This window comes from Macaca fascicularis, chromosome 7 (genome assembly GCF_037993035.2).
Source record: "Macaca fascicularis isolate 582-1 chromosome 7, T2T-MFA8v1.1".
NCBI lineage: Eukaryota > Metazoa > Chordata > Mammalia > Primates > Cercopithecidae > Macaca > Macaca fascicularis.
Window position 1 is genome coordinate 151,451,013 of NC_088381.1, and position 15,160 is coordinate 151,466,172.

The 15,160-nt window shown below is 38.1% G+C and overlaps 1 long non-coding RNA gene across 1 annotated transcript; it reads left to right on the top strand.

Annotated features, from left to right (window-relative positions):
• The first annotated feature begins 1,474 nt into the window (after positions 1 to 1,474).
• Positions 1,475 to 8,438, top strand: LOC107128672 (uncharacterized). Its single transcript, XR_006699240.2, has 2 exons — positions 1,475 to 1,620; positions 7,867 to 8,438. It is a non-coding gene; the product is annotated as an uncharacterized lncRNA (long non-coding RNA).
• The last annotated feature ends 6,722 nt before the right edge of the window (positions 8,439 to 15,160 follow it).

Here is a 15,160-nt window from a genome sequence, read left to right on the forward strand (position 1 = left end):
AGAAGTGTAGATTTCTTTCTCTGACAGGTTTAGTGATAAACATATTTCAAATATTTTGTTAAAAATAATCCACTTCAAACAATTAGTAATATATTCAAGCATACTGCTTGCCTAATATATAGGTATACACATATATACACACACATATATGTGTGTGTATGTGGATTTAAGTGCCACTTTAACTTGGCATAGTATTGGCTTTGTTTATTTGGGCTACTATTGCAAGAATACCATAGACTGGGTTGCTTAAACAACAAACATTTATTTCTCACAATTCTAGAGACTGGCACTAGTCTCCAAGGACTAGTCCAAGATCAAGGCAGCAGTAGATCTGGTGTCTGGTGAGGGCTGGCTTCCTGGTCCGCAGATGAACAGGTGGTTGCATCTTCTCACTGTGTACTCACATGGCAGAAGGAACCAGGAATCTCTCTAGGGCCACTTTTATCAGGGCATTGATTCTATTCATAAAGGTTTTATCCTCATCACCCAATCACCTCCCAAAGTCTCCACTTCATATTGGGCATTAGGATTTCAATATATGAATTTTGAAGGGACACCAACATTTAGCCAAAACATATACATGTTGGCGTTTTTTGACTAGAATAAGTGATTTTTAAATAGACTCAGGTGAGGCTGTTTATAACTACACAGACTACAAAATTTAGCAAATTAAAGAACAGTGTCATTACCTAAAAGCACCTAGAGATATTCTCTATAAAAGTATTGGTATTAGTTTTAAATGTTCTTTTAATTTTTTTTATTATTTTTATTTTGTTTTTGAAACAGGGTCTTGCTCCGTTGCCAAGTCTGGAGTGCAATGTCATGAACTCCTGGGCTCAAGATATTTTTGTATCTCAGTTTTCTGATAGCTAGGACTAGAGGTGCACATCACGATGCCCAGCTAATTTTAAAAATATTTTTGTAGAGATGGGGTCTTACTTTATTGCCCAGACTGGTCTCAGACTCCTGGACTTAAGTGATCCTCCCACCTTGGCCTCCCAAACTGCTGAGACTATAGAGGTAAGCTACCACACCTAGTCTAGTTGTTCTTTCTAAAATAATTTATTTTCAACAAATTTATCTGTTTGTATGATGGTATTTTTGTCACATATCGTTCATGATGAATAAACTTCAATTGAAATAAATTATCATTAACACTTTTTTTTTTTTCCTAATGGATGTTGTAATGAAACAGAGAAGTGAAGAACTGGAGTTCAAAAATACTGATTACTGGCTCTTGTTCTCCCATTGTTACTTATTGTGTGTGTGAATATAGGCAAGTTATTTAAGATGCAGGAGTTCAATTTTATTACCTTTCTAAGACAAATGAAGTTGTTTTAGATTTTGGTGCTGATCTTTCCAGTCCTAAAATTTAAACCTTCTCCTCCATATTTTACTTTAGAAATTGGAGTAAATCTTATTGATACTGATGTGCTATTCCTGATACATTTGTTTTTTAGAAACGTACTAAAGGATATAGGACTTCAGATATGAATGTCTCCACTTTTTCCAAATTTTAAGAATGGATTATCCCCTAGAGCCTCCAGAAAGGAATGCAACCCTGACCGCAATTTAATTTTAGCCGAGTAAGATCTGTCCAGACTCCTGACTTCCAAAACTGTAAGAAATAATTTTTTTTTTTGTTTTAAGATGATAAGTTTGTGGTAATGTGTTACAGTAACCACAGGAAAGTAATACAATCACTAACAGGAAAGAAGAGTATCTTACTAATCAGCCACTTTGCTAGGCATTTTGTGTTATACATTTAATCAACAAAATGATTTTTAAATGACTTCCCAATATCATAATATTCTTTTAAAAAATTTTAATACACAATTATTTATAAAATACTGTTTGTGTAGTATGGTGCTAGGCAATTATTGTATTGCTATAAAGAAATACCCAAGACTGGATAATTTATAAAGAAAAGAAATTTAATTGTTTTACATGGCAGTGATATCACTCGGCTTCTGTGGAAGCCTCAGGGAGCTTTTACTCATGGCAGAAGCAAGAGCTTGTATGTTGTCATATGGCAAAAGCAGGAGCAAGAGAGAATGTAGGGGGGTGCCACCCATTTTTAAATGATCAGATCTCCTGTGAACTCAAAGCAGGAGCTCACTTATTACCACAGGGATGGCCCAAGTCATTCATGAGGGATTCATCCCCATGATTCAAACACTTCCCACCAAGCCTCACCTCCAACACTGGGGATTACATTTCAACATGAGATTAAGACAGGGACAAATATCCAAAGTGTATCAAGTACAATAACCATAAAGACTTTACAAAAGTAAAATATATAAATATAAGCATAAAAATAAGATAAAATAATATATACTATCATTACAATAGTATACTATATGAATGCATATAGAGAAGGTTTGGAAAATAGCATGAAGGTTTTTTTTTTTTTTTTTTTTGAGACGGAGTCTCGCTCTGTCGCCCAGGCTGGAGTGCAGTGGTGCAACCTCGGCTCACTGCAAGCTCTGCCTCCCGGGTTTACGCCATTCTCTTGCCTCAGCCTCCCGAGTAGTTGGGACTACAGGCGACCGCCACCTCGCCCGGCTAGTTTTTTTGTATTTTTTAGTAGAGACGGGGTTTCACCGTGTTAGCCATGATGGTCTCGATCTCCTGACCTCGTGATCCACCCGTCTTGGCCTCCCAAAGTGCTGGGATTGCAGGCTTGAGCCACCGCGCCCAGCCAAAATGAAGGTTTTTAAATTTCACGTATTTTCATTGTTAAATCACATTGTTCTTACTATTTGTAAAATAAGTATATAACAAGTGGGCACCTCAGGGAGCTAAGCCTTCATAGCCACCTGACATCAATAAGGCAGAATTAGGTGGTGCAAGATGGGTTAGACAATACTCCGTATTTCCTTTCCCTACGGCTAGTTTAGCTTGGTGGTGAGCCTTGCTTCCACCCCAAGCCAAGGTAGAATGACATGGTGGTTCAAGTGAAGGTAGTTGCCACTCCACATTTCCCCTCCACTCTATTCTGCCTCTCTTCACTCCTGGTATGAGAGTCCCAGTAAAGTGTTGAACTTTTACCTACCCAAACAGCAACAAGACAATGAGAATTAGTCCTTTACTTACTATCTTCCTGGTGATGGAGAGCCCAGTGTGAAGCTCTATATCCCAACCTGAATACAATGAGGAGGTGCAAATTGGTGTCTTCTTTCTCTGAGAAAGCATCAGCAGGGCTGAGGGAGAGGTGAAATTTCATATCTGTCTGCAAAAAGGCAGTGTGACTGAGTACTCTTGGGTGTGTGTGGGACACAGTGGAAAGCTAAATATACACACCCACCTGGCCCTTTCACTATGCCCCAGGGAACATCCAGCTGAAAAAAAAAAAAGATTAAATAGGATGCAGAGTCTCATAACAACTAAAATGTCAAGAGTATAATTGAGAATGCATTAATCATAACATGAAACAGGAAAATCACAACATGAATGAGAAAAGATATCAACAGACACAAAGTGAGATGAGCCAGATTTAGCATGACCTTACAAGGATTTTTATAATACAGTAAGCATAATCATTAACCAACAATTATGACTTCTCTGGAAACAAATACAAAATACAAAATTCCAGTAAGACGTAAAAGTTATAAAAAGGAACCAAATGACAAAATATAGACCTTAAAAATAACAGATGATTTAATATATGTTTTGTTGAAGTTATTTTGAACCACACACATGCTAAACGTTGCACTGTATTTTACCATTTGGTTCTATCTTTTCAATGGCAAATTCTAGCAAAATGATGTCAATGGTCCTGAATTTTTGCTGTTAGTGCTTGTTAATACATTTTTGAAAAGCACAGTATGTTTAGAACACAAAATTTCCTTTCTGGTACATTAAACTAGCTCTTTCCACACACTCTTCATCTCAGTAAATGGTAATTCTATTCATCTGTTTGCTCATGCCAAAAACCTTGGGGATATCTTGATACCCTACATTCTCTTATAATCACCAGATATGTTCTTCCTGCCCACTGCATAGACAAAATCAATTCACTGAGATCGTGATATTACAGTAAAGACACTTTAATTGACACAAGGCCAGCCAGCCACACAGGACAGCTGGAATAATCACTGAAATTATTATCCCGAAATGCTCAGAAGTTCAGGTTTTCCAAAGATAATTTGGTGGACAGGGGACTAGGGAATGGGTGCTGCCAGTTGGTTGGAATCCAATCATAGATATGTGGAAAATGGTCCTTGTGCACTGAATCTGCCTCTGGGTGGGGGGCCCACAGGACTAGTTGAGTCATGAGTCATAAATCATAAATCCAGGTAGGGTCAGTCAGCTACCAGAATGCAAAAGTCTGAAAAACACCTTAAAAGACAAATCTTAGGTTCTACGATAGTGATGTTAGCTATAGGAGCAACTGAGGAAGTCACACATCTTGTTACCACTGGCCTTGACTCCCAAGAAGTAAGAGATTATAGAAACTATGCCTATATCTTAGTCGGATTCAGGCTTCTCTCATAATTCTAATCTTATGACCTTTCATTAGTCCTACAAAGGTTGTTTCAGACCCCAAACATGGAGGACATCAGTTTTAGGCAGGGACTATTATCATCCTTTTTTCAAAGTTAAACTATAAACTAAATTCCTTCCATAGTCAGCTTGGCCTACACCCAGGAATGAGCAAAGACATGTAACCTTGTAACCTTGCTTCTAACTCTAAGGTTAGAAGCAAGATGAAATCAGTCATACTAAATTTCTCTCACTGTCATAATCTTACAAAGATGGTTTCATCTTACTTCCAACATACACCAAAGTGCAGTAGCTCTACCTTTAAAACAACTTATTCTCACTTCTCTTTCTGCCACTTGGTATCTAAGCCCTCACCATCTCTTCCCAGTTTTTCTAACATTGTTCCTAATATGATTCAAGTGTACCATGATAACAAATCCTCTTATGATCAATGAGGGCTGAAGAAATTAGAGAAACTGGGAAAAATTCCCGATGCTGAGCAGCCTCTTTTGCCATCCTAGTGTATGGTATAGGCACTCTTAATTTCTATGTGGGCTTCCTGGGTGAGAAAGATTGGAGAGGAGTGGTTTAAGCTATTGAAGCAACCTGCAATAGTTTTCTGTTCTATCCCCTCCCTTCCTTCAATATATTTTGCACAGAGAAAATAAATGATTGTTTTATATCTCTCTATATCCATATTTGTCTATCTATCTATCTATCTATCTATCTATCTATCTATCATCTCTATCTCAAATAATATCTATACCTACTCAAACATTTCTAAAGCTTACTGTCAGTTGTGGTCATTCAAAATTTGGCTCAATGTCAACACTGTTAGTGACACACACACACACACACACACACAAGGGTCTGAAAAGGTTTCTCACATAGGATATTTTCTCGAGAAATTGGGGCCACTCCTAAAGGAAGCTGAAAATGGCTTAAGGGAGCAAAGCAAGACTAGCTTTAAGCTTTCACTGTGGTTAGACAGTTGGGTTGGGATGAGAATTTCTTCTTTGGGGCAGAAGCATATGTAACTTAAACTTCCTGCTGGCACCAAAGGAGGGAGCACTAGGGAATTCTCCTCAGCTTGCCCAGATATGTGGCAGAAAAGAAAAAGGAAGAGATGGGGCTTGAAAGCTCTCCGCCATCAAACATCAAAAATTGAGTCAGACTCTTCATTACATTATCTTGGGTGAAAGCACGCTCCAGTCTCTATACCTTGAGCTAGTATTCTCTCCCTTCTACATCTCTGAACTACTTTTACCTTCCTCATTACCAGTTTCGCTTCACAGTTGCCTCCTTTTCTTCCAACAACCCAAGCAAATGACCAATACCTAGAATATTGGTTGGTAAATATTTGTCGTGTTAAGCAACACAATTTTTTTTCTAATGGTTTAAAGTCATTCATTCTACCTATTCTTCTTTCAAACAAAATTAGACTCTTATGTAAATTAATTATTGTATCTATCACTTTTCTTATTGTGGAGGCCGAAGTTATTGAAATTTCCTTTGCAAAATTTTGACTGAGACAGTGAAAGAGATCTAACCTAACCAAGTCCGTCTTGGTTCTAAACCTTAAGCTGTCCTTGTTCCTTCCTGGGTGTAGGCTGAACTAACTTTGGGAGGGACTTAGTTTAAAGTTTAAAACAAAGACAATAAAAGCGTTTTCCCAAAAGAAACCTGGAGCCTAGGCTGCTTTTGTAGGACTAACAAGATAGCCGCAAGATTAGAAATTATAGCTTAAGAGTCATGCAGCTGGAAGCTACAAGATTCTGACCATCCTCAAACTGCTCCCAAGATCAATGCTTGAGATATTTTGAAGATCTTGCACTGGATGTATCAGCTGGCACCACCCAGATTGATTAACTGGCTCATTTGATCTTGTAGCCCCCACCCAGGAACTGACTCAGCACAAGAGGACAGCTTCAATTCCCTATGATTTCATCTTCTACCTAACCAATCAGAACTCCTGGCTCACCAGATTCCCCTCACCCACCAAGTTGTTCTTAAAAACTCTGTTTCCTGAATGCTCAGGGAGACTGATTTGAGTAATAATAAAACTCTGGTCTCCTGCAGAGCTGGCTCTGCATGAATTACTCTTTCTCTAATGCAATTCCCCTGTCTTGATAAATTGGCTCTGTCTAGGCAGCAGGCAAGGTGAACCCCTTGGGTGGTTACACTTTTGACTTCCTAAAGTTTTGCTGAAAAGCACTGACATGAGGCAAATTGAATAATAGTAGAAAAGGCATACCAATTTATTTAATGGGTATACGTAGCAGCCTTCAGAATAAAGACCCAACCTCCCATTGAGGAACAGAAGCTTATATACCACCTTGAGGTTACAGAAAGAATGGGGGCTTGCATCCTGGTAAAACAGAATATGGGAAGGGAGAGAAGAGGAATTCTGTTGAGGGGGCATAAATGATTACTATCTAACAGAAATTGACTTGTAAATAGCTGTCTTTAGATTGTAAATGATCCTCAGAAACAGTTATTATCCTGAAAACAGGTCTGTTCAAGTGTGGTTACATTTTTGATCTTCTTTCCTGTAACGAAAAATAAGACAAAAGGGAGGGAAATACAAACAATTTTTCTCCTTGGTGGGTCAGTTCTCCCTTTATGTAGATGGGGAAAAGTTTCTTTTGTCACTTATTGATCTTTTAGGATTTTTCATTTAAAATACTCATTATACCAGGGAGACATATTTTGTGTGAAATATTTAGATTTCCTTCATTATTAACGACCTCTGGACACTTAATTTCCACCTTTTTATTAAGTAAAATTAATGATGATTTCAGTTTACTTTAATAATAATTAAAAGAAAGAGTATATTTTACCAGTTTCTAAACACCCATTTATTTTTTGCTCTGCACTTCTCACAATTCAGCTGGTTTCTCCCTTAAGTAATCCTTTATTGGCTCTTCAGTAACATTTATCCAGACAGAAACAAAAACAAAAAAAAAACTCTTGATTGATGTGCATTGTTAAATTAGATTTAGCCTAGAGCTGCTTTTTTTCATATTTTAAGTTCAGCCTGAAGTTTTTTCTGTGCATGGTGAGTTGTATTCTAACTGGATGTGTAAACAGATTGTAACCTCCTCATTCCAGTCACCAAGTTTTGGCCAATCAAAGGCAGCCTACTGTCCAAATTGTGTTCAAATAAGGCAAATGCTGAACTGTAACCAATCTGTCAGTACCTCACTTCCATTTTTTGTACATCACCTTCCTTTTTCTGTCCATAAATTGTCTTCCACCATATGGCCGTGCTGGAGCATCTCTGAGCCTCCTCCAGCTTGGGAAGCTGCAGAATTTGTGAATCATTCTTTGCTCAATTAAACTTGTTAAATTTAATTTGTCTATGTTTTTGTCTTTTAACAGATGAAGTCAGAAGTGTCATGTGAAATAGAGCTTCTAGCGACCTGCAGGAGCATTGAGTGACCAAGTGGGATGCCTGGAGCGCGTTGTGTCCATTGCACTCTCACATCAGCTGGGAATCGTGGCAAGTTCTCTCCAGGATTCTGAAGCTCGACAGATTTTGTGTTTTGAGCTATCCAAGTTTATTTGAACAAAATTTTTGATCCGAACTTTCTTCAGAACTCTCAACAGAAAATGAACTGGGTCCAGAACTAAATTCAATCTGTAAACTAAAAATAAAATTCTAAGGCCCCCAACCAACCGAATGGACCCCTCCTCTCAGCCAAGGGCATTTTAAAGTTAACCTGAAAAAGTAGTTCAGGCCATGATGGAAACAGGGGTTCCATATACCTCATTATACTCTCCTCCCTTTGGAATTCAGGCACAACTGACCAGCATTAACATTAAAACAAAGATCTAAAACTGGCAAAACAGACTCTTTGTAGCAATAACATACCAAATTCCAATCTGACCTACTATAGACTCTCATGACAGATAACAGGCCCTGAAAGAAATAAAAGTGTTTTATCCAAAAATATTTTTCCATGACATATTTTAAAATGGCTCTGCGAAGTTGTGTTGTGTGGGGGGAAACTTACATTCTGTAGAGAATCTCCTTCCCTTACTGGTCTTTTCAGGAAAGTCTAGTACCTTTTAATGTCTGATAAGAAGACCTTTAACATCTATTGTCTCTGAAGGCTGCTAATTAGAGGCTTCATCTGCATGACGAAAACTTTGGTTTCCACAATCGCTTTTATCTTAACCCCAAGCATTTTTTTTTTTTCCTGCTAACTTCAACTCTTTAGCCAAAATTAAACTCTTTTGACCAACTGCCAGTCAGGAAATCTTTGAGTCCACCTATGGCCTAGAAGCCCCCATTTTTAGATGTCCTGCCTTTCCAGACTAAATCAATGTACACCTTACATGTATTAACTGATATTTGCCTGTAACTTCTGCCCTCCTAAAATGTATAAAATCAGGCTGGACTCCAACACTTGGGCACATGTTCCCCGGACCTTGTGAGGCTTTGTCATGGTCATGTCCTTAATCTTGGCAAAATAAACTTCTAAATTAATTGAGACTTGTCTCAGCTATTTTTTGGCTTAAAGATCCTAAAAATAACTGGCTTGGATCCAGTTGGAGACCCCTTATGTCTGACTGGGTCAGATTAAAAAACAATAGTAAATGATAACATTGCAGGAGGTGCAAACTTTAGCTTTTCGAAATTTGCAGAGATTTTTGTATTCTAACCCCTTTCTTGCTTGTTTATATGGGGAAAGACATCAGCTAAGTTGATTAAGGGGATATGAGAGTCAAAGCAAAGATTCAAGATAAAAATGAGATCTTTATTTTCTTAAGAACTAAGTAATCTACCTTCTAGCTGTGTCTACATTTACATGTGTAAGTATTAGCCCAGAATTAGCAAATGCTTATAGAAATGGCAAAAGAAGCCAGGGGTTAAATGATATGGTTGGATGCATCCCCACCCAAATCTCATCTTGATTGTAGTTCACATAATCATGTTTGGTAGGAGGGACCCATCAAGAAGTAATTTAATCATGGGAGCAGTTACCCTCATGCTGTTCTTTTGATAGTGAGTGAGTTCTCATGAGATCTGATTGTTTCATAAGGGACTTTCCTCCCTTTGCTCTGCACTTCTTGCTGCCACAATGTGAAGAAGGACATGTTCGCTTCCCATTCTACCATGACCATAAGTTTGTTGAGGCCTCCCCAGCCCTGCAGAACTGTGAGTCAATTAAACCTCTTTCCTTTAGAAATTTTCCAGTCTTAGGTATGTCCTTATAGCAGCATAAGAACAAGCTAATACACATCCCTAAAGGAAATCTCCATATGTTAGGTGCCTTTCTGTGTACATTAGAAACTCTTACCACGGTTTAAATTTACACAAGTCATAGCTTCTTTTAAGGTGCTTTACTGGCCATCTTGCTTTAACTGTACTTTTACTTATGCCATTTTTTCTTTGGCTTGAGCAAAAGATGCAATATTCAGGCTGTATTAGTCTGTTCTCATGCTGCTAATAAAGATATACCTGAGACTGGGTAATTTATAAAGAAAAGAGGTTTAATTGACACACAGTTCCACATGGTTGGGGAGGCCTCACAATCATGGCAGAAGGCAAAGAAGAAGGAAAGTCACGTTTTGCATGGAGGCAAGCAAGAGAGAGCTTTTGCAGGGGAATGCCCGTCTATAAAACCATTAGCTTTCGTGAGACTTACTGATTATCACTAGAACAGCATGGGAAAGACCTGCCCCCATAATTCAATTATCTCCCACCAAGTACCTCCTATAACATGCGGGAATTGTGGGAGCTGTAATTCAATATGAAATTTGTAGGCCGGGCGCGGTGGCTCAAGCCTGTAATCCCAGCACTTTGGGAGGCCGAGATGGGCGGATCACGAGGTCAGGAGATCGAGACCATCCTGGCTAACACGGTGAAACCCCGTCTATACTAAAAATACAAAAAATTAGCCGGGTGAGGTGGCGGGCGCCTGTAGTCCCAGCTACATGGGAATCTGAGGCAGGAGAATGGCGTGAACCCGAGAGGCAGAGCTTGCAGTGAGCTGAGATCCGGCCACTGCACTCCAGCCTGGGCGACAGAGCGAGACTCTGTCTCAAAAAAAAAAAAAAAAAAAAGAAAATTTGTGTGGGGTCACAGCCAAACCATATCACAGGCCTTAAATGTTAGCTCTTTGCTTTTGAAATATAAATTTTGTTGTTTCACCTAAGAATTATCCCTTTAGAAATGCACATTTGCTGCCTAGTTAGCAACTGCTGAGGGCAATGAAACAGGTAGTTAAAGAATTAAGAGTCTGAATGGGGAAAAAATTATCTAAAAGCCAGCAATAGGAATCCTTTATGAAAGCTATATTTTCTGTTCTTACGTTTGTATGTCTATATGTATTATGTGTTTGGGATAATATTCTGTAAATAAAGCTAGTTAAAAAATTGTTAATAAAATAGAAATAACTTTAAAATTATCATTTATATGTAATTTGACATGTTCTTGATTTGGCTATTAGCTTATGTTTTTTTATTTTGAGCCTCTAGATTTGGAGGCCTGGATAGGTTGTCATAGTGAGGTCTGGAGACATGTTCTCAGTGCCTAGGCCAGCAGCTACAAGTCAGAGTCAAGACAAGTATAGCCCGTTCTTCACACTCAAGCTTTGACTCCAGGCTAATCTGGTGGGAATATATACACACACACACACACACACATATATTTGTATACATGTATATATACACACATGCACACACATATGTACATATATGTCGATGCTTATGTATGTATGTATGTATATATGTATATATGTATATATGTATGGGCTTTGGCTAAGGAGCATACTCCATATTCTCCTCCTGATAATATTATCCTCCATCCGATAGTCATAATAGTAATCTCTATGGTGGGTTATCTTCTCCCACAAGTTTTAAATGTTTGCATGCAGTCATCTCCAGAATATTAAATGATCTCTTGTCAACTAGAATGACAAAAACTCCAAGAAATGTATGACCACGAGGATGCAATAATCTATGAATGGTATGCTGAGAGCAGAAACCCAAAATGATGGTAACTGAGAATAGTGCTAAACCCCTAATTTTTGGTCACTCTCACTTGAGTAAGAAGTTAACCAAATGGCGGGAAATTTTTTAGACATATTTGTGGGAGTCCATTGTTTAAGACTGAGTGTGTGCACTAGGCCCCAACAGAGCAGAACAAACCAAAATGAAGTCATTCATGCTAAATGTGACATAATCAAATTAAAACTTCAAGGAAACAGATCCTAAAACAGACCATGTTTTGTTTTTCTACTGAAAAGAGGTGATTCCAGCACAAGAAAGTCCCCTCTAGTCTAGTCCTTAAAAAAAAATAAATAAATAACCTGGAGTCCTTGTTCCCACCTTATCAAAGCCAGTTTTGCTATTTACCGATATGATTTGACACCAGTTAAGTACATTTACAATGGTTACAGTGACGTCAATGCCTAAAATTTTGATCCTCTCTGAACATTGAGAGGATGACCAAAAGGGAGGAATTGTTAAACTAAGTTTAGCCTAAAGTTACGTTCTTACATATGTAAAGTTCAGCCTAAATATTTCTCCGTACATAGTGAACTGTAGCCTAACTGCAAGTGTAAGCTGACTGTAACTTACTCTTGTGCCAATCACTGAGTTTTGACCAATCAAAGGCAGTCAACTGTTTAAACAGTGTTCAAATGAGGCAAACACTGAGCAATACCAAATCTGTTTCTGTACCTCACTTCCATTATTTTATATTATTTTCATTTTCATTATTTTCATTTTTCTGTCTATAAATCTTCCACCACTTTGCAATGCTGGAGGCTCTCTGAGCTATTCTGACTTGAAAGGCCAATCAAATTTCAGATAGTTCTTTGCTTAATTTAACAATGTTAAATTTAATTTTTCTACATAGTTTTTCATTTAATAGTATGAATTCAAAAAGCTTACCTATTTATTAATATACGTTTTTGTGACAATAATTTTCCATAAATGTTTTGAAAGGATACTCTATCTTCTGCCATTTGTCATTTCTGGTGAGAGAATGACTTGTCTAATTATTGCTCATTTGTGGGTAATCCATCTTTTTCCTATGTCTGATGGTTCATTAAGGAAAGAATAGATGTAGATCTGTTTATTTATTTGCTTTTAATCCAGATATGCTTTGAGTGAGTTTGTTTGTTGTAAAGGTCAGTGTTAGTCTATGATCATACTACTCTGTCTAAAATTTTCAGTTGCTGACCACTGGAGCTCTGAGTCCAGATCAGATTGTATTTTGGTAAGTTATGGCTTCCATGCATTGGTATGGTTTAGAATATGGCATATTCCGTCTATGAGACAGTGAACAGGCCTCTGCAGGCCCCGGACATCAGGCTCTGTCTATCTCTTCTCATCTCTCGTCATATGAAATTTTAAGTAGACTGTGGATCCGGAGAGAGGTAATGATTTTTTAGCCTCTTTCCAGTCCCAGGTTTTCTGCAGTGAGCACGGATTTAGTCAATTTTCTCATTTTCTTAGAGTATTTTTCATTTCTGACTCCATCACAGTCTAATCCATGTCCTGCTCTGCAGGATTCCACACCTAGATTCTAGCACGCATGCAGACTCAAGCCTCATCGCTGTTTTTGTGTTGCTTTTCCTACTAGACATTTCTGGGGACACAGAACAACAATCTCTCTCTTTTTTTTTGTTTGTTTTAGTAAACATTTTTTAAAAGTGTGAAAGACAGATAAGAGCACCTACAATCAATTTACAGCTTGATAAGTCATCTCAAAGTGAAGACACACAAATAGCTACCAATCAGATCACAAAATGAAATATTATCAGCATCCCAGAAACTCTTCTCATGTTCCTGCCTAGTTACAAACCACATCCCCCACCCAAAAAGATCCTAACTTCTTCCAATTAAGGCAATAAAAAAAGTCTACGACTTTTCGATTTTCTCTTTTCACATTTTATTTATTAATGCTATGAGGTTGCAGCAGAGGTAAGAGGGAGGCAAGGCTTAAAGTAAGAGCAATGATGGTGTTTCTTCAGAAAGCGGAGCCAGATAACATTTCTTAAACAATTCTTGCCTTTGGCGCCCCCTACTGGAAGGTTTATGACAAAGCCCCTTCCCTCTTGTCTGTGTGCTTTCATTGATGTCTTATTACTCTGGAACCACCCTCTGATAATTACTGCCAGTAAGAATAACATTCGCTGCTTCTGTGCTTATATGACCTGAAAAGATCAGGTTTAGAAGTATTTACATGAATGTGAATAATAATAACATAACGGGCTACTAAGTGCTCACACATTCTTTTAACATTACCATAAAACTTCCTTTGGCCTAATTCTCATAGATAACATAGAGTTGTGGAGATTGATTTTAGTCTTATGTACGTTTCTCAGGTTAGTATTGTCAGTCTAAACTGATGCCATTTCTGTCTTCCAGATTCCTATTAAAATAAGTGATTTGGGACACTGCACATGTGTCTGTATGTTTTTTAAATGAAATCTAAAACTGGTAAAAATTATTTTGGTTTGACTTTTTTCTATGCAAACCCTAAATGGGGCTCCTGAGAAGTGTCAGGTGAACTTGGCCCAAGTTTCAGGGGAACTCACTCCCTCCCAAAGGATATAAAGAAAAGATTTATGACTCCAGGTGAAACACATAAGAAAGCTGGTGACTATAGATGATTTTAGCTTTGGGTTTCTGGTTCATTGGGAGTCTAAAATGAAACTTGGCGAAGGCAAGAGGCACGCTTCTATAAATGAGGAGAAAGGTCTTGCAGAATCTGTGCAAAATGGGCTTTAGTCTGTGACTATCTATTCGCATACACCATTTCTCCAAAGACCACAGAGTAAACTTGGAGAAAGTAGGCTGTATTTTTATCTTAAGTTCAAATGTTGTCAACGATGTTTTATTAATAGTTTGGAATTCCCCATTTCCTCAATTAAAATGAATCCTGATAACATTTCGCTTTACTTACAAGTGCAACTGAAACACTAGCCCTGAAATGGTCGTGTTCTGTGTTCCAATATGCGCTCCGGTATTCTGAACAGGAAATCAAGTCATGTCTGTCTGTATATCCCTCACCACGTACATAATTCATTAAGGAATTAGAGCTCTGAGTTTTTGGAGAATTTTTTTCCTGTGATGGAATTTTTAATATGTAAGCTAAATCAGGGTGTCTGCTTGTGATTTAAAAGCCCCCAAATTGAAGACTTTTGCAGGTGCATGTTGGCATGTGGGTGGGATCTAGACCACGGACTGGCTCGCATTTCAACACCAAAGTAGAAAATGGGTGTGGAATGAATCTGCTCTTGCCCCGTTAACAACTGGCCTCAGAGGCACCATCTGGAATTCTCATAGGTATTTTATGAATAAAATTGCAGTAGTCATTCCACCATTGGCTGTAGTACTTCTGGGCTAAGAACTGCAACAAAGTCATTGAAAGAACAGTCTTCTCATTGATTAAAAAGCCCGAGTACGTTTCTCCTCCAATTTATGAGGATTATGCAAAACTATAGACATTTGCTCTACCTTCTGTTTCTAATTTAGTGTTGTATAGTGCTTAATTGTCTCCTGTCATGTAGGAAAATAGAAGTGAGCAATTCCTACAAAGATCATCCTCCTTTAGTTGGGCCCTGATACTGCTAGCCTCGCTTTGCTCACATCCATAGTGTCAAGAGTTCTCATAACACGTAGAAAAGTCAATAGAACTTAAAAATGGTCAAGA